Source organism: Pyrus communis, chromosome 7 (genome assembly GCF_963583255.1).
Source record: "Pyrus communis chromosome 7, drPyrComm1.1, whole genome shotgun sequence".
In the NCBI taxonomy this organism is placed as follows: Eukaryota; Viridiplantae; Streptophyta; class Magnoliopsida; order Rosales; family Rosaceae; genus Pyrus; species Pyrus communis.
This window is the reverse complement of record NC_084809.1, coordinates 22,887,248-22,910,547: the sequence shown is the minus strand read 5'-3', so window position 1 is coordinate 22,910,547 and position 23,300 is coordinate 22,887,248. Positions and strand designations below refer to the sequence as shown.

The 23,300-nt window shown below is 36.0% G+C and overlaps 1 pseudogene; it reads right to left on the bottom strand.

Annotated features, from left to right (window-relative positions):
* Positions 1-15,410: 15,410 nt before the first annotated feature.
* On the bottom strand, positions 15,411-23,081 carry LOC137740927 (putative glucose-6-phosphate 1-epimerase; annotated as a pseudogene).
* Between the last annotated feature and the right edge of the window lie 219 nt (positions 23,082-23,300).

Genomic DNA, 23,300 nt, shown 5'->3' with positions numbered 1-23,300 from the left:
TGGTAGTCTCACTTTATGCGAGTTTGATAGTCTTGCTATAGACAAGTTTGTTCACTGCGAGAGCGATCTGATAGCTTTTTACCATAAGATTAAATAAAATTGAATGGTGTATCATGTCTCCGAGTTTGGAATGTGAGATTTTTATGATTCAATCTTGGTACAGATTTTACCGGATTTATGAGTTACGATTTATGGCTTATGATAAATGACGATGATGATTTTATGAACGTTGGATTTGTTACTACTTATCTTGTGGCACGCATACAACCGTACAAACTTAGAGCATTGTACCACGTTCACGGCCATAAGACACAACTTGCACGTGTATGGTTATATTTTCAGCTTGTCCATATTATGGACATGTCCTTCCACCTTACACTAGCTACCGCTAGTGTATGGTTATATTTTCAGCTTGCACGTGTATTGGGGTACTATATTTATATTTTTAGTTTGTCATCACTTCAGAGTTTTCTTAGTAATGGCATGTTTATACATTTAGAATATTGTATCACGTTCGCGGCCGCAGGACACAACTTGCACATGTATGAGTATTTTCAGCTTGTCCACATTGTAGACATGTCCTTCCAGCTTGTCATTTGTCTCAAGATTACTCAAGAATATGACATGCTTATATTATTCAATTTCCGCTAGTTGTGGCTAGTGGATGATATTGTATGCCATGCCACTGGAAAGTAACAACTTAGTATATATGTAACGATTAGTTCTCAGTGTATATAGGAATCAATAGTAGTTGACGTGAGCATCTTTGACGTCAAGGCATCCTTTCAAGCAATGACACATCCTTATTGAGTAGGATATCTACTCAGCTTTACCCATAAACTGGTATTAAACAACTGTGCTCTGAACTATTATTGTATTTGTAATTGAGGGTCGGAGATGCATTAAGTGGGGCCCTTACGTGATGTGTTGATATAAATGTGGTTTTCCTACAAGTATTTTAATTTAGGCTTATCCGTATTTTAAGGGAAGTTTTGCTGAATTTTCGGTGAATTTTATTTGTTATCATTAGTTATATTTTCATGCGTCTCATGGCTATAGGTGATGTCCAGCACACCTCGATTTTGGTGCCTATAGAATCCGGGTCGGGGTGTGTCAAGTCATCTTTGAGAGTTAAGCTTAATACCATATATTAAAAATGAGATATAATTAGAGTCATTGTCCTTGAATTTTAGCTTAATTGGAGGTTTGATCTCTAAACTAAAAATCCATAAGCGTTGGTCCTTGAACTTATTATAATGTGATGCAATAGTCCTTTGGGCTAATTTCGTTAAAATTTCCATTCATTTTTTACCCCTGTAAACTCTTTATTTTGGATGAAATTTCTAACAGTGTTAATTAAAATAGATTAATGCTCTTTGTTGTGGCAAGTTTAGGGACCTATTTTTAATTTAGGGCCAAAGCTCTAATTGACTCAAAGTTCAGCGATCATTACGTCAGTTTTCTCTAAAAATTAAGAAAAAATAATTGCAGATCTAGTTCTAACTTAATTAATGAGATCATATATATTAAAAAATATATAAGATATGTTGTGGCCTATATTTAACTGATAGGAGAAGGGGGGCTGGCGGCACAGAGACAATATATATATATATATATATATGTATATATATATATAGAGAGAGAGAGAGAGAGAGAGAGAGAGAGAGAGAGATGTGTTTGTAGGATTGTGTAGAGGATGTGTTATTCCCCCTACGTAGTGCCTTTATTTATAGTAATAAGAGAGAGAGAAGAAATCCTACTCCTCCAAGGAAGCCCTAATAGAGAAGTATAACTACAATCAAATCTAATCTAGGATTTACACAATCACACTTAAATAAGAAGTTTATGACACTCCCCCTTAAGTGTGTAAATACTCAAGTAGATTCGACATCACGTAGAGGTTGAGGAAGTCGACTCGTCAGCACTGATTCTGAGAACACACTATTCTCATATAAAGTAGGAACTTGCATAAGGAAGTAAGTCTCACAAAAAACCCTATGGCTATGGTAAAAACCCGAGTAGGGACAAAATCCATTGTCTAAAAAACCCGAGTAGGGACAAAATCCGTTGACTAAGGAAAAATGTGTGAGAAATGCAAAGTCAAATGAAACGTCTACAGGACATCATCAGGGATATGATCAACCCAAGGTGGGTGCCTCGTCAAAACCTCGTTAGGTAGCAAAAATCCAGTGGGAAAAATACTCTTAATCTTAGGGAAAAAGAGTACATTATGATCAAGCAAGTATACTTCAAGATACTCCCCCTGAGTTTAACATAATTCGAAAGAGAACTAGCAATGTTACAACTGAAAAAAGTTTACGCATACTAATTCCTCAAACAAGCTTCTGCAACGTCTCATTCAGTAGTGATTTGGTGAAGAGGTCAAGCAGATTATCTTGTGAATGGATTTGTATGACTTCAATCTTCTAATGCTCTTGTTGTTGATGTGAGAAGAAGAACTTCGTTGCAATGTGCTTGGTGTTGTCTCTTTTGATTTAACCCTTCTTGAGCTGTTTGATGCATGTTGCGTCGTTTTCATAAATCGTTGTCAAGACATCAACGACAGGGTAAAGATCGCAGAAGCTTCGAATATGCCTCATAATTGCTCTCAACCATAAGCACTCCCGAGTTGCTTTGTGTAAGGCGAGAATTGTAGTATGGTTAGATGAAGTGGCAACTAAGGTCTGTTTAGTTGACCTCCAAGAGATTGCAGTGCCTCTAACGGTAAAGACGTAACCCGTTTGAGAGTGTGCCTTGTACAAATCGGATAAGTATCCTGCGTCAGCATAACTAACAAGGTGAGAATCGATTCAAGTTAAAGAGGGTGCGGCATCACTCGAGGATTTATAGGGATAGAACGAACTCATACCTGTAGTACCTTTAAGGTAGCAAAAATTGTCTTTAACACCAGTCCAGTGTTGCGTGTTGGTGCATTACTGTATCTTGCCAAAAGATTAACAGCGAAGGAGATGTCGGGTCTAATGCATTGAGCTAAGTACAATAAAGCGCTTATTGTACTTAGATAAGGAGCTTTAGGCTCCAAAATCTCTTCATCATCCTCCTTAGGATGAAAGGGATCTCGTTTTGCATCTAGCAATCGAACAATTATAGAAGTACTCGAAGGCTTCGCTTTATCCTTGTTAAAGCAACACAACACCTCCTGGGTGTAGTTCGATTGATGTACTAAGATTTCATCCGAACTATGCTCTATCTTGAGACCGAGACAGTATCGAGTCTTTCCTAGATCTTTCATCTTAAATTCTGACTTCATGTGCGTGGCAGTTCTCGCGGGTTCTTCAAGAGTTCTAATGAGGTTCATGTCGTCGACATATACTGCAACTATCGCAAAACTGGAATGTGACTTCTTAATGAACACATAAGGGCATAGTTTGTTGTTCACATATCCTTGACTAGTTAAATACTCACTCAAATGGTTATACCACATTCTTCCAAATTGCTTCAAACCGTAGAGTTAACGCGTCAGCTGAATTGAGAGCGTGTTTCGGAGTTTGGAAATGTTTGATCCAGTCAATGTAAGTCCTTCGGGAACTTTCATATAAATTTCCGTATCAAGATCTCTATAGAGATACGCAGTTACTACATCCATCAACATCATACTCAGTTTTTTGAAAACTACCAAACTGATAAGGTAGCGAAAAGTAATCATATCCATAACAGGTGAATAAGTTTCGTCATAGTCAATCCCAGGGCGTTGTGAGAAGCCTTGCGCAATAATATGATCTTTGTAACGCACAATTTCATTCTTCTCATTACGTTTCCGAACAAAACCCACTTGTACCCAACATGCTTCACATGTGGAGGAGTAGGAGCTACAGGTCTAAACACCTTACGTTTCACAAGCAAATCGAGTTCAACTTAGATTGCTTGTTTCTAGTTTGACCAATTGGTTTTACGTCGACATTCATTAATGAAACGAGGTTCAATGTCATTGCTCAACATGATCTCAGTAATTACTGTATATACTAATGCATTGTCGACGATCATCCCATTTCTACACCAAACATCATGCAAGCTAACATAATAGATCGAAATCTCACGATTCTCGGGAGGTGGATTCGTCTCTTCAAGGACGCTTCTGTAATCTAGAATTTCCTCATGAGTTGGATAGAATGAGTAGATGACAGTCGGATTCACGGTAGGCTCTTTAGGCGCCTGTGTCGTGGGTTTCCTTTTCTGGGTATGTGAATCCTTTGAACCAAGAGGTCTGCTATGCTATGGGTCAAAGTGGTGTCCCAGGCCTCTACGAGGGAAGTCTGTCGTTCATTTGGTACATCTATCTTTGCAAGCACATTTGCAGCTGAAATATGTGATTTTGTCACTCGCGCTAGATCGGTGAAGCATCTGGCATGCTCACGCTCTAAAGATCTAATATACGATGCACTTCAGTTTCAGACTGAGCGATGCGTGGATTTAAATGAGATAAAACGGGAGTCGTTCATGATAATTTGCGTCGTTCTTCAAGAACGTTAACGTTCTTATCTCCTCCTAACGACATGAAGATTGTCTTATAAAAGTGACAATCCGCGAAATGAGTTGTAAATAGATCGCCTGTCAAAGGTTCTAAGTAATGAATGAATAATCGAATGAGAATCAAATCCGACATAGATTTCCATTATTCGATGAGGCCTCATTTTTGTACGTAATGGCAGCGAAATCGGCACATAAATTGCAAAGCCAAAAATGTGCAGATGTGATATGTTGGGTTTGTATCTGATAACCAACTAAAGTGCGCTATATGGTTGGGTCGCAACAGGTCTCAATTAGACCAACATAGCTGCGTGCAATATTGCATGGCCCCAAGCAGCGATTGGGAGCTTGGTATGTATGACTAACAATTGAGCAATAATTTGTAAGTGCTTAATGAATGCCTTTGCCAGCTGTTCTAGGTGTGAACATGGGGTACTAGATGTTCAACTTCAACCCCAACTGACATGCAATAGTCATCAAAAGTTTTAAATATGAATTCTCTAGCATTATCCATTCAAATAGATTTAATCGAATAATCAGGGTGGTGAGCCCTGAGCTTGATAACCTGAGCCAACAGTTTGGAGAATGCAGAGTTCCTTGTGGACAACAAGCACACGTGTGACCAATGTGTGAAAGCGTCAATCAAAACCATAAAATATCTAAATGATCCGCAAGTAGGGTGAATCGATCCACAAATATTCCCCTAAAACCTCTGCAGAAAAATAAGAGGATTTGAACGAATCTTGACATAGGAAGGCTTAATAATAAGTTTTCCCATTAAGCAGGTTTGACATGCGATTCCTTGAATCGAACCTAAACTTCAAGTTAATGGATGCATGTGTGTTGATTTGAGGATACGGTGTATCGTTATTCGTCCAGGGTATCCCTAATGATCATGTCAAAGTGTAATTTCGTGCGCGATCCCAGAGGTAGGGCCGGTCACATAGTGGCTTTCTATAGGGTGTATGGTTGTAGTATACAGACCATTCGAGATACGCTTCATCTTCTCTAGAATACGTTTCTAGCTATATTCGTTGGAAGTTATGTATAGAAATTCAACTCCATTTTCTACATAGGTTTCAGCATGGTAATTATTATCTCTAATGTCCTTGAAACTTAACAACGTTCTTCCGGAACGCGGAGAGTAAAGTGCCTCATCAATGGTCAAAATTGTACCATTAGACAACATTATATGTGCCTTACCGTATCATTCAATCAGGTTGGATGGGCCTGAGAGGGTTGTCAGAGGTGCATTCTTAGGTATGAAGTTAGTGAAATAGATGCGTTCACACAAAACGATGTGCGTGGTTGCATTATCTGCCAGACAATTAACTTTCCCATTAGTAATACCTAGAATAAAATGAATTTGAATCGGTCACATGCATAAAAGTTCTAAAAACAAATATCCATTCAAAATAATTTAAGTATTCAAGGATGGTAATTAATTAAAAACTTATTATCCAGAAACAAATCACCAACAAATAATCCAAATATAAAGGAAAATTGATCAAGAATTAAACCAAAAACAAGGGGGGTTCAGCCACTATGTGGAATTCAGCCCCATCATCTAAATTTCAACTAGAAAACTAGTTTATGTCTAGGATTCTAATCTTCCATAGGGGTGGTATCCTCCTGAAAGTTAGAAACCTCCATCTTGGTACTCTTTGGTTCATCCATTTGCACAAAGTTTGATTCAAACTTATTAAGACGAGAATGATATTGAGCTACAATCTTCTAAGGAGCTCAGCAAACACGGAACCAATGGTCCTTGGAACCACAGCGATAACACATGTCCGCATCCATGGTTTCAGGTGCTTTGCCGTTATTCTTGAAGTTTGGGGCCTTGGGAGCAAGGTTAGGGTGTTTTTGGGCTCGGTTTCCTCCCTTAGGTGGGCTTTGGCTCTGTTGACCTTGACAGGGTGGCTTTTAGCCGCCCTTACCCTGCCTATTTTGGCGTTTTGGACGTTTGTTTGTGCTATAGTGTGTTTCAGGCGTAGCAGTCGCCAATGTAGGTCGAGCTTGATGATTTTTCATCAACAGCTGATTTTGCTTTTCAGCGAGAAGTAAAATAGAGATCAAATCTGAAAACTTAGTTAACTTATGAGCCCTATATTGTTGTTGCAGGACAATATTAGTAGTAGAGAAGGTCAAATAGGTCTTATCCAGAAAGATCCTCTTCGGTCATGGTCTTGTTGTAGAATTTGAGAACTGATCAGATTCGACAAACTTCAGAATTATATTCATTCACAGACTTAAAGTTTTGGAAGTACAAATACTGCCAGTTATGTCTTGCTTCAGGCAAGAAGATGTCCTTTTAATGATCAAAATGATCAGCCAAGGTGACCCAGAGTGCTCGTGGATCCTCCTCAGCAAGGTACTCTGTTTGTAGTGCATCATGAATATGTTTTCGAATGAAGATCATGGCAGTGGCTTTCTCAACTTTGCCAATCGGGTTGTCCGTCTCATCTTCAATGGCAGGATGCAAATTCTTTGCAGTGAGGTGGAGCTTCTCATCTTTGACCCACTTGAGGTAGTTTTTTCTAAAGACCTCTAAAGCGGTGAAGTCGAGCTTGTTCAAAATTGAGACATGTTCCTATCACAAAATAAATGGACAAGAAGTGGTTAGTATAATGGAGAAAAAATCAATCCATTCACATAAGAGTAGAACATTCAGGTTCTGATAGACATGTATTGGTTTAAATTTACATGAAAAAGCTTCGAGTTTTCATGGGTGATGTTTTTAAGGAAAACTTAAGGTTTTCAAACAAGTCATATTTCTAGAAACTTCAGGTTTCAAAATAATTATGAACTTCAGGTTCATATATTCCTACAGACAAACACAAATAAATAAATAAATAAATAAATATATATATATATGCAACAATAAAATATGCAAATAGAACTTTAGGTCTATAATTATAATTGAATTAATTATTTGGACTTCGGGCCAAATTTAAAGTGTGGGTGAAAAATTATAAAACCAAAAGTACCTAAAAAATAGGCAATTAAAATTCAGGATTCAAAAACATGGATCAAAGCCCACTGGTGGGCTGAGTGAATTGGTATTATGAGGTCCATGGCCAAAACTGGGTTAGGGTAGGCACGGGCCTAGCATGTAGGCAGGCACAACATCACAGAAAACGGGCTCTGATATGGTGTTTCACGGACACGGATGCACCTGTAAGGGCTGTGATCCTGTGTGTAGCAGGCATATGGGACATCATAGCCCTACAGGCTAGTGTCATGCTTGGACCAAGCTAATGGTTTGGGTCACCACAGGAGTGCCCAAAAAAGGAAAAAAAAAACAAATTTTAGGCTGACAAAAACAAGGCCCAATTGGGTTCAGGTTAGGACCAAAAATACCTCAGTCGTAGCTGGGTGCGCTCGCAGGGGAAGAAGATCGGTGCCACCACTTCAGGCTGCTATGTTTTGGGATAAAAATTCTCAGGAAAAGTTTGTGAGCCAACGGGGATCACGAATCTGAATGGGGATAAAGAAATCTCAACATTTCAATCAAAACCCTAGAAATTCAAATCGAAAATTTGAAAAATCCGACGAGATTCAATAAAATCTCGATCAAGCGTTGTCGAGGGCGAGCTGCAGGTCGTCAAAACGTTGACCCATGGCTGAGGATTGGCTGCAAGCCAACCTACAACGAATGGGTTATGGGTTTGAACCTGGAGCCCATGGGTCTGGTGGTCTCGTGGCCCGACGTGGTATGGCTAGGGAAGCCAGCAGCTCGCGGTGATGACGAGATGGGTTTTGAGAAACCCTAAAAAAATCTTTATATTTGATGCATGAGCATATATTTGATGCATGAGCATATATTTGATGCAATGCATGGCAATATCAAATTCACATAATTCAACAATTATGGATATAATGCATATCAAATTTATGTGTTTGTAGGGTTGTGTAGATGATGTGTTATTCTCCCTACGCAATGCCTTTATTTATAGTAATAATAGAGAAAAGAGATCCTTTTCCTCCAAGGAATACAAGTCGTAATAGAGAAAAATAACTAAAATCAAATCTAATCTAGGATTTACACAATCACACTTAAATAAGAAGTTTATAACAAGATGTATTTTGTAGACAAACGTAATTGAGAAGCCTTCGAGCATTTCTAAAGATGTAAAAGTTCCAAGTAAACATAACGCTAAAAAGAAGCAACAAAACTTTCTCTAACCAATGCTTCATTTCTGATGTGGAATAGCGTCTTGGCTCTTACTGCCTAATTTGACGTCTTAGTGAAATTGAGCTTTTGAGTTTTATAATAGATGGGCTCTCACCACTAGCGAAGCCACACTAGGGTCATTGAGTTCACATGACCCCAATAACCCAATGTTTTCCCTCTTGTTTTTTCATCTGGACCCCTGCTAGTTTGGAAAAGAAATGGTTTGTAGGTGTGAGTTTTAGCTTTTTGTTTCTTAACCGGTCTCCTTTTTGCTGCTACTTCTTCAATTTTCTCCTTTCTTTCCTCTATCTTCTTCTTATGTGGTGTAGCTTCTTCTTAATTCACATTTCCTATGTCCTTTACGATGTGCTTAACTCAAATTCTTATTAATTGACCAAAAAAAAACAATCCTCATCTTATTTCCTCTTCTGTCCTTGACTGCATATTTCCTGGATGTATTGACTTCTTGATTCGTGGTTTATTGTCATGTGTGGTGCTTGATGTTTTCTTTTACCTTTGAGTAAATTGTAGCAATGGTCATTTAACTTGTACTCAATTAGAGCAATGTTTCCTCAACTAAAAATTCATTACCATTGGCCCTCAACTTTAACCCAATTGGAGGAATGGTCCCTCAACTTTAATGCAATTGTAGCAATGGTCCTTCCAACATAACTCATTTTGACAAAATTATGAAGTTGACGAAAAAGACCATAACTACACGTTTTGATGAGTTGAGAGACCCCAATTAGCAATGATACTTCCAACATAACTCATTAAAATTCTGATGAAGTTGACGAAAAAGACCATACCTATACATTTTTATGAGTTGAGGGACCAATGATAATGTATTTTTAGTTGAGGGACCATTGCTCTAATTTGATTAAAGTTGAAGAACCATTTCTACAATTTACTCTTTACTTTCTGTTAGCGCTTTAAGTATAAACAAAGAGTATGACACTAATACATGGATAAACTATAAAAAAAAAAAATTTTAATTTAAGACTTGCTTATCATGACCCCAATGTTATCTAATCCTGGCTCCGCCAGTGGCTCTCACCCAATATTAAATTTTGGATCCCTTTTATCAAATCCATCAAGTTTGGGAATCCGGACTGTTGAAATTTGATCCAACGACTACAAATAAGGGGCTCTTTTAAAAATTATAATAACTGTAGTTATTGGATCAAATTTCAATAGTTCGGATTCTCGAACTTGATGGATTTGGTGGAAGAGATCAGGAGATAATCCATTTTCTAAACCTTGGGCTAGTGTAAAAATATGAGTGGTTATCAATTTTTAATATTTATGAGTTGAATAAATACACCTCAAGACAAACTGGTGGGCGTATCATATGTTCTTGCGGGTTTTCAAAAGAACACTAGTGGGTTTTCAATAGCTCTCCGAGTTCGAAGTCTCCTTCCTCTTGAGTCCCTGTAAAACATTTCTTTGTATCATATCCTAATTGATTCGAGAGAGAGAGAGAGAGAGAGAGAGAGAGAGAGAGAGGAGAGGAGAGAGAGAAGAGAGAGAAGGTCTGGCAGGGAGAAGGAGCATATCAGCAGCAATTAGAGGGAGTAGCGGGAAAAGGAAAGGAAGAAAGAAAGTAAAAGTGATAAAAGCAAGGTTGATGGAGTTTTGGGACAAGATGATCTTCCCTGTCCGTCGTCTCTGGCTTGCCGTCTCTACCCGCGTCAAGGATCGCAAAAATGGTCACTCACTCACTTAAATATTATATTGTTCAGTTCTTCTTCTTCTTTCTAAATTTATTTATATATATATATATATAGTTTTGTTATATTCATAATTTGCTGCATATGTATCCATTTATTTCTGCACTTGGAAAACTTGGAGGTGGATGGTTAACAATTTTCGTACTAGATTATAAGCTTCATAATTCATATATATTGATAGATGCTCCCCCCTTTTTTGTTCTTTTGTTTTTTTTTTTTTTGTTTTTTTTTAATTCTATCCTTTTCCTCATCTCTGTTTTCTTTTTATGTTTCCTTTTCACTGCGTTCATAAGAAGCATATTTTCGTTTCATTCCTCCTTGTCAAACAATTGATCCTCTGTTTTTTCAATTTTTTTAATGGAAAACAAAACTTCTAGAAATAAGTATTTTTTTATCATCCCACAATAAAAAAAACTTCTAGAAAATGCCACAATAAAATCTAATCATTGATGATTACACATCATCAAGTTCTCTATTTTACTCGAAAATAGATCATCTCCGGATCTTTTTCTCTCCAAATTTTAGGAATCAAGTGATCTGGACCTTTAAAATTTGATTCAACAGTTAAAAATAAAAAAATTTGTAAAAACTTTTAAAAGCTACAATAATTTTTTGCTCTTGGATCAAATTTCAAAGATTCGGATCACTTTATTCTTAAACAAAAGTATTTATTGATGATTACACAATAATATATTTACACTAAAGATGCAAAATTTAGATTGAATCACAACGGTGAGTTACAATAAATTGCTATTTAACTCTCATTCTATGGAGTCGTATATAGAATTTTTGACCTAGAATAAATGCGAAGTGAAGAAATTATACAAGAGTGGGGTAATATTTTGTAAGTCTTGAATCCTCCACGAGCTTATAGCCATCTCCGCCCTACCGGACCGGATTGCTAAGCGAATGAAGAAGGATTTTGAGTGGATGATATAATAAATTTAGTGGGGAACTAGTGGAGGATATAATACTGTTTAATTTTGTCGGTGGTTGTGATTGGGTAAATGAATCAATTTGTGTGCGCCAAAAACAAAAGAACAATGTCAAAATCAGTGCCCAATCTTGAATTGTATTGTAGTCATTGGTAAATGGAGCTAATTGTTATTTGATTTAGGTCAGGAGTAATGTTGAGTAATGTTAGGTAGAATAATTTTTTAGTTTATATTTATATAGACTAATCGGATAAATGATTTAAGTGGTAGATAATTAGGTATATGGTGAGCGTACATTATAATTTATGATTTAAATTGATAATCTTCTTAACACATTAATCAAGACTTGATAATTCGATCATCAACCATCATTTTAATTCACATCTAGTAATAAAGAAACTATCAGCCTCCCCACTAAATTTTTTTAATTTTTAACTAACTTTAAGCAATTTGAGAAAACAAGTTTTAATTCATCATTTGGGAACTCTCCAACATACCAACCAATGATGAATTGCACCAAACCTTTCGCAAAGTTATTGTTTTTTTTTTCCTTTTTAATTTCTTGCAAATAGGCTCTAAGATCAACTTCAATGGTGGGCTAAAAGGTAAATTACCCCCCAAAATTTCCCCCCAAACCCACTCCAACCCAAGGGGAAATTTTGGGCTAAATGCTAAATGCTAAACCAATGCCAAATTTCCCTCAAAATTTAGCCCAGAAATCGGAGTGGACTCCACCCAATATTTATCGGAATTTAAATTTTTTTTAGATTAAAATGTTCATAAAATTAATTTACGATAGTCTACATATCTATTTTTTTTTAAATTTAATTTAACAAAAAAAAAATAGCCTAAGTTCATTCTTTAATAATCCCGAGCTAAAATTTTAGGTTAGAATGGTTGGAGCAAAAAAACTGTTTATGGACTAAAAGCTAAATTTTCCGGGCTAAAAAATTTAGCTATTAGTCTAACCATTGGAGATGGTCTAAAAGAGCCAAAAAAAAAAAGGCAGATTTAGTAACATAAATTCAAAATTAATTTTCATTTTACTATCCTAATATTTTATTTTTTTTATTTTTTCGCCTTTACTATAAACAGTTTTTATTTTTTTGTTTATCTCTCTTTCGAACTCAAAGTCTCAAACGTTGGTTTTCCTCTCACTTTCATACATCTATTTGCCTATCCGTTAAGTCTGTCACTGATTGATAAATACGAGGCATAAATTTGATGGGACAAACTGCGCCACTTCAACATATACTGAAGGACTAGTCATAAAGATAACTGATGTATGGAAATAGTAGAAAAATCAACGATTGGGTACAAAAGTTAGACAAAATAAACCTTATATGCTAACATTAGAATATTTGAAAACTTGAGAGTAATAAAGTAGAAATTGGATTCAACGATCCATTCGCAATTTTGTTACACTAGAGTAAACATACTAGCAAAGGACCAATTCCTTTCATGAAACATACTTTTGAGTGGCCCATAAAATTAAAAGAAAATTAATGAAAAAGGTTTGAAAATTTTAAATTTTAACGATAAGGATAAAATAAAAGGTAAAGTGAATAGTACCATGATTGATTTTTTAGTGTAAAAATGTGGTTTTTCGTTAAAGTGAACAGTACAGTAAACTTTTTGTTAAAACTTCCTAAAATTAATGGTTAAATCTTATATATGGAGATGTACAGGACTCTAATAAATCTTTGCAACAGTTAAATCTATTGAACCATTGAATATTACGCATCATTGTGACTGACCCACATAAGATAGACAAAAGTGTGTTCTAATTAGTGCCATCCAAAGTGAAAGATATACTTTTTGGGACCATTCCATTTTCTTTTGTCCAAGTCAGAAAAGTAGTGGGACTCTGGTGAGTGACCAATCTTCTGCTTCGTGGCTGAGGCCTAAAGATAAGATGAACATCTACATCTTTACTGCTGCAACTTTGCTGTCGAAATCACCAAAAGCACTGTTAATTATTTTGAATATATTCTAGATGTGCTCGTTTGCAAATATTTTAAAATGATTAAAAACATTTTTAATGAAAATGTTTTAGAATTAATCTTTAATAAAAATGCAAGTGAATTCTAAAATAATATTTCAAATGCTTTTAAAACTCAAAAATATTTTCTATTTTTCAGTAATTTGAAAATAATTTCAAACGACCTCTAAAAAGGCTGTTGAATTTGGATGGATGATGCAGGTGGTGGGCTTCTGAAGCTTCACGATGATGTGCAAACGTGTGGGTATCAAGATGTGCAAGTGATGTGGCAGATGCTGAGTAGAGAAACAACAGACAACCATCCGCCCTCGGCCAAACGCAAACACCAAAGACCCTTCTGGAGAATTTTCGAGTGGTCTTCTAGCAATACTAGTAGTAAAAACTCAGCTTTGTGATCCGAACACGAAGAATTTTGAGTACGGGTTTCTTCTCATCCTTAAATAGTCAAGCATGAACAACATTTGCAGTTGCAGGCATGGCTTTGGCACATAACTGTTGCATGTGTAAATATAAATAATATTTTACCTGAAAACCAGGAAAAAAAAAATTAAAGAAAGAACCTCCCTACTTAAATATTTACTTGTGGGAAAAAAAATATGGTTTCGTAAACCCACCTATAATTAAACATCCAACAAAAATTCAAATTTTTAAAGATGAGACTTAATTTACATCAACTTGGGAAATTTGGAAAACTAGTCAAAATTTGAACCATGAATAGAATTTTAACCAACCTTTATAATTTATTATAATTCTAACCCAAATTTGATATGAAAATACTATAACGCCCTTTCTTAACTAAAATAATTACAAACTATATCTTCTCTTTTGTTCAATTTCCCTTAAAATACCTTCACGCCTAAATTAATAACAACCTCTCTAAGCAACACAAATTCAGGGAAAGGCCCAATGGCCTCATCCGGTTTTGATGCAAAGCTATGATTTTCTTCCTTCTCAACGACGAGTACCCATTTGAAAATTTCAAGCTCCAATTTTGGTTTCTGGAGGAGGACCTATTTGTGTTGACAGGTTTTCAAGTCATTGGAGGGAGAGAAGCTGCAGAGCAATGTAAGAGTAACCCCATTGAAGCAGTTTTGAAGCTTCTGATTCAAATGCCTACGAGTGAAGATATTTTTCTAACGAAAAAAACTGCATAGTTTTACAATTATTTTGGTTAAAAAGGGTATTTTAGTAGTTTTATGTCAAATTTTGGTTAGAATGATAATAAATTATATAAAGCTTGGTTATAATTCTATTCATGCTTCAAATTTTGATTAGTTTTCCAAATTTCCCCATCAATTTTCAGTCTATAATTAACACCATAAAGTCATAAATGACGTGACATTTACATATCACTTGTCATATCAGACGATACACCAATATATAAAATATAGTCATTAAAAAATGAATCACTTTGAAATTCGTAAAAAATAAAAAAGGTTCAGAAATGTTGTTTCATGATATTCCCACGTCCAAACATGGGAAAGTAAATAACTTGACATTCCCACGTCCATTATCCTGCAAACCAAACACCTCCTTCGTGTTATCATCAATGTTACCAGTTGCAACAACTTGGTGGAGAGAATATTTTATGCCATGAAAATCAACGAAATGCCAATCCATAACAAATAAGAGATCAATGCGAGAGGGACAGCTTGATTGTTTGCATTAAGACATATGCTTTTACTTGTATTGATAAAGAAACTATTATGCAACTTTTCTAAAAAATAAAAACTAGACCGTAGCACTATGCAAGTGGAATATAATTTGAGACTCAAACATAACTCATTTATGTAAAAGAGAGTTAAGAAAAACATTGAGAGAAAAATAATTCTTCACCTTCACAATGCTAACCACTCCAAGAAAATCCAAGCCAACAGCAAAATTCTGCTAACAAACAGGAACTTCCCCTCCAAGAAATTAAAATCCGAAATCTTTAATTCGAAATGAAAGGGTTCACTTTGACCGTTAAGAGTAGATAACCCGTTCCCTATGTCTTTGTTTCTATTAGATTAATATCATCAATGAAACAAACTAAACCACAGTGCAAAATCTTGCAAACAAACCCATCCATCAGGTGTTTGGTAACATTACTCTTCCAAATATAAGAGCATTTCAAGAAACATCGTTTAACAAGTACAAAATACACATTGACAGAAAAGAACACAATCATCTCGGTTTAAAGTTCGATTAAAAGGAGTATTGTGAAGGGCCAGAAAATGAAGGGGGAGCGAATAGGCCTTCTGTTTTCTTCTTTGTTTCTTTTGTTGTGAGTCCCTACAGATGTACAAAATATTAACTTACTTTTCTTTAACTCGCCTTCTTCCTTCTTCGTCTTCTTTCATTAATCAAATATCCAATGAAACTCATTATAACAAATTTGGCTTTGAAATAAGTATGCCATCCAACCAAAATAGCCTGCCAAACCTCAAACACACGCTCGCCATGCATGTGCAGTCCTCTCTATTAGGACGATGATCCTCAAACTTATAATGGAAGTACCAAATGCATATTATATTTCAGTATTTACCTGTACAAGAGATGCATCAAAATGGCTCATCACTTAACCGCCTAGCAGTACCTTCCATGGGTCAAGTTGTCCACTGCAGTAACTGGAAGGGATGGCAGACAGTTCCTGCCTTCCTCTCCTTTCTTCACCAGGTTTCAAAGTAACAGGCTTTTCCACAAGCAGCCTGGACACACAGCATATTCTTGTACTCATCATCCCCAAAATCAGTAATTGCATTTGCCTTCTTATCCCACAGATTCCAGACAACTGCAATGGAAAGGACAATCTGATTAGCACAAATGATGAATTTTGCTTTGTATGCCATAAGCCCTTTAACGAAACACGCAGACACTTTCATTCCGCATTTACTCAATTGATTTAATATCTAGCCATAGATAAAAGATGTGTTCTTATTAATTCTTTTAGAAGTCTGAAAACCTCATAACTGCATGTGTATAACTGCAGATTTTCTTTGATAAGTTCCTTGACATAATAGTTTTGTACCAAAGAACATTGACTGATCAAAACTCACCAGCATCTGGAAGCCCGTCCTTCCTTAACACAAATGTTCTCTTCCTTTCATGGTCCAGAATAGCAATTTTTGTAGGCGTGCTGAGATAAACTTGGTCCACCTTGACAATAAAATAAAAAAAATCATTCAGCAACAAATAAACATAAAAATGAACCAAAACAACAGTGGAAAATACCTATCCTCCAAATAAGGACAAACGCTAACCTCAGACTCAAATGTTATTGCATCCCCTTGCTCAGTAAATCGCTCTTTACTCTTCAGGTTATCCAGATAATCCAGTGTCTCCAGTCCTTCTACCCGCACTTCACTATATAAAAGCAACATTACAGTGAATGCACAAACACAAAGGAATACTTTCCAGAGAAGGATTGTTTTGATGCACAGATGCCCCAAGGGGAGTGAGTACCATGGATTATTTTGATGCACAAACAACAGAAAGGAAAACTTTCCAGCCATAGATTAGACGCACATAGAGGCCTCCAATGGGGTTTATACCATGTCTGGCATGAGTCATCCATAGGTATGCATTAAACAGGTATCTGACACACGGAAGAGATGCCAACTATGAAATTCATATATGGAATATCCATATTCGAATAATAGTTATACTTTATTAAATTCTGTCAGTAATTAAGGTATTTACTGCTCTACTACTAATTAAGAAAAAAGGGACAAATACTTTCAAAGGAAGATGGAATAAATACCTTTGGAAAAACACCAGGAATTTTCCATTGAATCATCAGTAAGCAATGGACCTCCAAAATGGCTACTACCATATTTCAAGAGAAAGGTTTCTCATTACACAATTTCAAACAGGGACCTCCATAATGTAATAAACCCATACCTGTATGCACTCATACTTGCATGTCACAGAAAAATGTGTGATAAATTTCCCCTGAAGTTCTTTAATATTATTACAATATAAGATTAATTGGCTACCAGAATATGTCTTACAATGTTTAGAAATGGAGTGGCAACCATGCATATCAAAAATCAAAAGTCAAAACTTAAACCTATCGGAGGAATGTTACCCTAACATATCATTTTACCACTTCCATTCTCACCATTCGATATCTGACAGGAATTACAACCTGGTATTTAAAAAAAAAATATGGCTTTATAATGCTTAAACAACAATAAAAACGCCGAGCAATATAACAGCATATGTCTACTGTGCCTTCCGGTTCTGATCAAAGAAAAGTATGTAGGAATGCTAAAATATTTGAATTAAACAATTCAAACAACAGCAAAAAATTGTATCTTTAAACCTGATATCAGTTACAGCCAGATAGGTGTGATAGGCAAATGTGAATGTAAATGACTTTCCATCAGTGTTTGTATTTCGGATGCGAGATGTCAACATCAAATCCCCTCCAGGTCCCAAAGTTACCCTAAGGCGAAATTCATATCTGCAAGTAATTGCAATTACATCATTACTTAACCAAGGAATAATTAGAATTCACCAAACAAGTATCCAGCAACAAAAAATGTGTAGTGCTATTCACACACCCTTGTTAATTTTTGTCCATTGACCTCCTTCAATTCATTTGATCCGATGGCCAAAAATTGAGAGGCGTGTGTGAAAGGTAAAAATGGATGTGTGGATAGCATCACCCTAAAAAGTATGGATAAGAGGAGTTAACATATTTAAAATCTAACACTTCTTATGATCATAGAGTTAGTATTTTAATTAACTGATTATGCAAGATAGCTACATAATCATACATGACATGTGTGTGTGTGTGTGTGTGTGTGTGTGTGTGTGTGTGTGTGTGTGTGTACAAGAGCACAAACTGTTCCAGCCACTAGGGAAACAATGGCAGGCTACCTTAGTGTTGGAAATGTGCCCTAAAATATCCAACCATGAGATGATCCTTCACTGATATTTCACACATTAAACTAATTTAGTGTAATCTACAGGCAACAGTTATTGTTTAATGTCGTCTCCTTAAATGTTGTACACCTAAACAATAAGTCCAAAGAATATGTAATAAAGAGAATGTAACTTGAAGAAGTTAAGAGTTATTAGACCTACTTTTTTTTTAAGCATATCCTAAACGTTCTTGATAGGATTATCAATAGGGTATTGACAATCCGATAGGATGAGTACGTACTATGTCTTCTTTGAATAGGGAGTAATTGGTCTCTAGCAATTAGTGTGCAAGACACCAAGGTAAGTGTGTAGGTACAATACATACTATGTCTTCTCTGAATAGAGAGTGATTGGTCTCTAGCAATTGGTGTGCAAGACACCAAGGCAAGTATGTAGGTGCTTAATAGGAAGTGAATTCACTGAACACGATCAAACCAGAGTTCTCGTGCTAATGTCATATGAGAACTCACTAGTTGGGATAATGCTAAGTAATTCTTTGACCTGAGACACCACAATTGTCTTGTGGGTACATCTTTGATCATTTGACAATGTGTCATAACCCCAGGATTTGCTCCGCGCATTGATGGGATCACTAATTTATTCACAAAGGCATGTGAGTGTCCTTCAAACCGTTGAAAGAGAATACTCTATGATATGATTCAAGAGTCTCTGGCGACAACAAATGAATATGATTTCGGAAGTACAATCCAAATCGCATTTACAGTAATCATATAGACAAGAGTATCACATTTGATAGTAGACCTAATCAACCAATGTCATAAAGAGTATCAATATTGGGAAGGACGGTATTGCATTATAATTCCAAACTGAAAAGGTTCTCCACCTCTTCTGCTTAGCCTGTGTACCTATGACTTACTACTAGGTGTCACTCATGGCTGGTGGAAGCCCTTGACGATTAGCAATCACTAATCTTTATCAAAGGGAGAGTTGAAAGAAAGTTTCAATCCACATCGATTAGTAAAATTTCTAATTGCCCACTGCCTCGCTAATTAGAACCTAATGGATCAAACACCGTGTAGGGTAGGGATTAAAAAAATAACATAGTTGAGTAAGAACAATTAAACAGTTTAATTGTTTATGGCTAGTATTAATTAATACGTTAATTAATCAAATGAATAAGTTCGTATCTGACCTTGAGTTAGTATTGGGCTTCACGGCCTAATGGGCTTCAAACCATTCAGCCCATTAACTTAAGTTGTATGACAACTTAAAATCAAAAGGCTTAAAAGCCCAATGAGTATTAGAGGTCAGCCATCCTTATAGAGAGAGAGCGTGCAAGACTTTCTCATTTAATCACTTAAAGGAAGTGACTATATAAAGAGAATTATAGCCTAAGCCTCATTAGGATTCCCAAGAGGAAACTGAGAGAAAAACAACTCTCTTTTATCTCTGGGAGGCCGGCAACCAAGGAGAGGATACTAGCATCTTCTTATCCCTTGCTGTGGAGACTTAGAGGCTATGGAATGAAGGCCATCAGCAAAATCCATGGATCTAAGGAGACAAGAAGCAAAGGAATGAAACCCTCACTTTGGGTGATTGGCATTTGCAAATGCAAAGAGGATCTACAAAGATATACTGGATTCTCAACTCTCTCGTTGATTTGAGTTGAGTTATGGTTCACCACACTACTGGGCCTTGAATTTCATGGTTAAATTTATTTTTGAGTGCATATGTACTAGCTTCTGGTCTTTAACAGTTATATGCTCATTGTATGTTGCTCAAATGATCTTAATTTAGCCAACATTTTCCTATCACTTAGCTTAAGTAGACATGCAATTATCAACTTTAAGTAAAATACCTGTGAGGCCAGATCTTTGCATCCTCGTCAGAGGGTTTGAGGATTAAATCAATGAAAGCCTTGTTACCGCTGTTTGTTGGGAAAGGCGGGGGATCATGATCAATACTCCAAAGCCTATTCCTTGCAAATCCATGTTGTTCAAGAGAACCATGACTTCCAAACTACATATGAACACTATTTATGTTCAAAACAAATAAATAGGAAAGTAACCAAAGCAAATGAAAGTAGAGATAGTGATGAAGGCCTCCTACTTGAGGAAAACATATTGGGATTCCACCACGGATAGCCTTAGGTGACTTATAAGTAGCCTAGAAGAAGTAAGAATTTATATTAATAAAGGTGGGAGAAAAAACTTACAGCTATGCTAGATCAGTAAGCATTAGATACTAAAACCAAATATCAGACATGGGAGGTGGAACTGACATATTCTCAACATCCATTCTCCTAATTTCCATCATCTGAGTTTGGTTCTTTGAGTTATATGTCCTCTCGAAGCTACAATGAGGTCTCTCTCTTTTCTACTCATAATAAGCCCGGAGTACCATGATATGGCTGCAACAGGATTACCATGCAAGCTTCCACACAAAACTCATCTTCCTACTGCTGCGAGACACTTCCCCATACTTCATGTCTTTCCAAAATCATTCCCTCTAACCTTTTCAATTTGTCTTCATTATCTTAGAGCTTTACAGAAAAAGAGAGGCAAGAGACAACAAGGCAACAATTTGTCAAAGAATAGGTGGAGGTCTGAAGCGCCATCGTTGATTATTTACTTTCTCAAAGATAAATAGTCTATGAAAAATGGACTTTATTTATAGTTTATAAAAAGGAAAGGAAATAAAAGGTCACAGAAAATAATTGGTGAATGGGAAGATAGCATTTTCCAAAGCCACCCAAATTCCAATTTTCGGTAGCTGTTTCTTTTTTAAAACATGTGCTTCTTTTTTTTAAGTTCAAACATGCAATTAAAATTTATCTAAAATTGTATTAGCATAAGGATTAATAATTGTCTTCATAGTTTGCTCTAATAATAGCATGCTCCATGACCTTTACCAAATTTCAGAGTTATGGGCTTTATTCATTTCTCACTAATCAAACATAACGAGAAAATAATGGACACTGGCCTAGTATTTGATCCAACTTTTATTGTTTACTTTTCTTATTGTTTCCTAAGAAGATAATTTAAAGTAGATTAAAGTAAGCAAGAGATAAAGGAATTCAAAAGACAAAATAAAGAATCTGTATCTGCCATAATGTTACAATGTTCAACCAATATGACAACTTACATCTCTCTAAAGTCATAAACATCCAACCCTAGAGAGTTATGATAGCAACACACACAAGAATCATTTTTTATGATGGCAACAAATATGAAGCAACTTTATGATGGAAACCCTACATATGACATAAGATAATCTGCACTGAAATCTGATACCTTGCTACTAACGAAAAGCAAATCCTCCCCATATTCATTTTTCCATGATGTAACTTGACCCCCATACAAATATACCTGTTTCAGAAGTATAAACAATGTTTGTCAGTAATCTTTCTGTCAAACCCAAGAAATGTTGCACAAAACAGAGAGAGAACACCCAGAGAGACTCAAGGTAAAGCCCAACATTTGAAGAATACATGAGATTGAACAAGGAATACAATAAAAAAAATTCATTACTACATCAATCTAGTCAAGGAAACAAATACTTTTTCTTCTAAATAACAAAATGATAAAACTACATAAAGCAACACCGTCAAGACAGTATTAATGGTGCTATTTGAAATGGCCTCCAGCACGTTAGCAAATCAATGAAAGCCTGCTTTGCTCACGCACTAGCATCGGAATACAAACAGAGAACAAAGCCCAGAAAATATTCATCTGCTGTGGGAAATTAGAAATAAAAAGGTCTGACAACCAAGGGGGTTAGAGGACCCATAAGTAAAAGGCACATGACTTTGCAAATATCTGTACATAACGGGATAAAGTAGTAACTGGTGATGCACTTTCTTGTTAAGCAAGAAAAACTTCAAATTAATTCAACTACTATCCTTTTTTACCTCTCATGACTTCCCTTTTATTTCCTTACATCTTTTTCTTTTGTTATTCATCAGAGAAACTACTATTAATAGAAGTGGTGTCTCAAATATTTGTATAACTGAGTTCACTGCAGAGAAACTATCAAGGCATTCAACAAAATCCCATAACCCATTTATAACCAAAATAGAAAAAAGACTCTATCCTGAATTGAATGCCATAAGATGTTTCAAATCCTTTATCTATTGAGGGCACTAGAAACTGAACCCGGAAGCGTGTTCTCAGTTGATCCATTATTCTTCATCATAAAGAATCCCAGTAGGAATTCCATCTCACCATAACTTCGGTGTAATTGTTACATACTCAAAGTAGCACACACCATAACGAACTGCTACCTCGCACAACTAATAAGAAATTTCGAGAAACCGAAGCTAATCATAATTAAGCAAAACGTCAAAACAGCTATACAAGTGCAAGAAAATAGCTACTGAAACCAAACATTGCCGGGTTGAAAATTAAAATTACATAGTTGTAATTTTAGCTTTCAACTTTTCCTTTTCAATGATTCTATCTGTTATTGTTCATACAAATTGTAATGCTATAATTACACACAAAGTTCATCCTATATCCAAGAAAACTCAGTAAATATAAAAAACCGGAGACAATTTTACATAAATTAAATTGAAAATTTGGTTTCAAATGCTAATAAAGACAGAATGCAGCAGCATTCCCTAGACAAAGGACAGATGAAATAATCAAGAACCAAATAAATCAACGATAATAAAACGAGGAAAATCAGAATGGTATAAAGGAGCAGAAATGTTGAAGAACATGAAAAAGGATCGGAGAAAGAGAAGGGTTGGTGGTTGGTGGTGGTTGGTACCTCCGCGGAAGAGCCTCGAACCTCTCTGAGAACGACCTTGTCAAGTCCATTCGGGCCCTTAAAGTGCTCCAAAGCGCCCTCTCTCTCTCCTGGACGCCGGAAGACATTACTCGCTCTCTCGCTCTGCAATTTTGAAATCCTTGCAAGTTGCAACTGTATGCCTCCATCTGTCCCTCGTATATGTTTTTTAAATTCTACAATAAAGTATCTTTTTCCTCTTTCGGTCCAAAACAAAGGGCAATCTTTATATTTTCTTGGGTGATATTGCGATATTCTCTCTTTTCACTCTTTCGGCCCAAAATCACCCTTAGATTCAGCACGCTCTT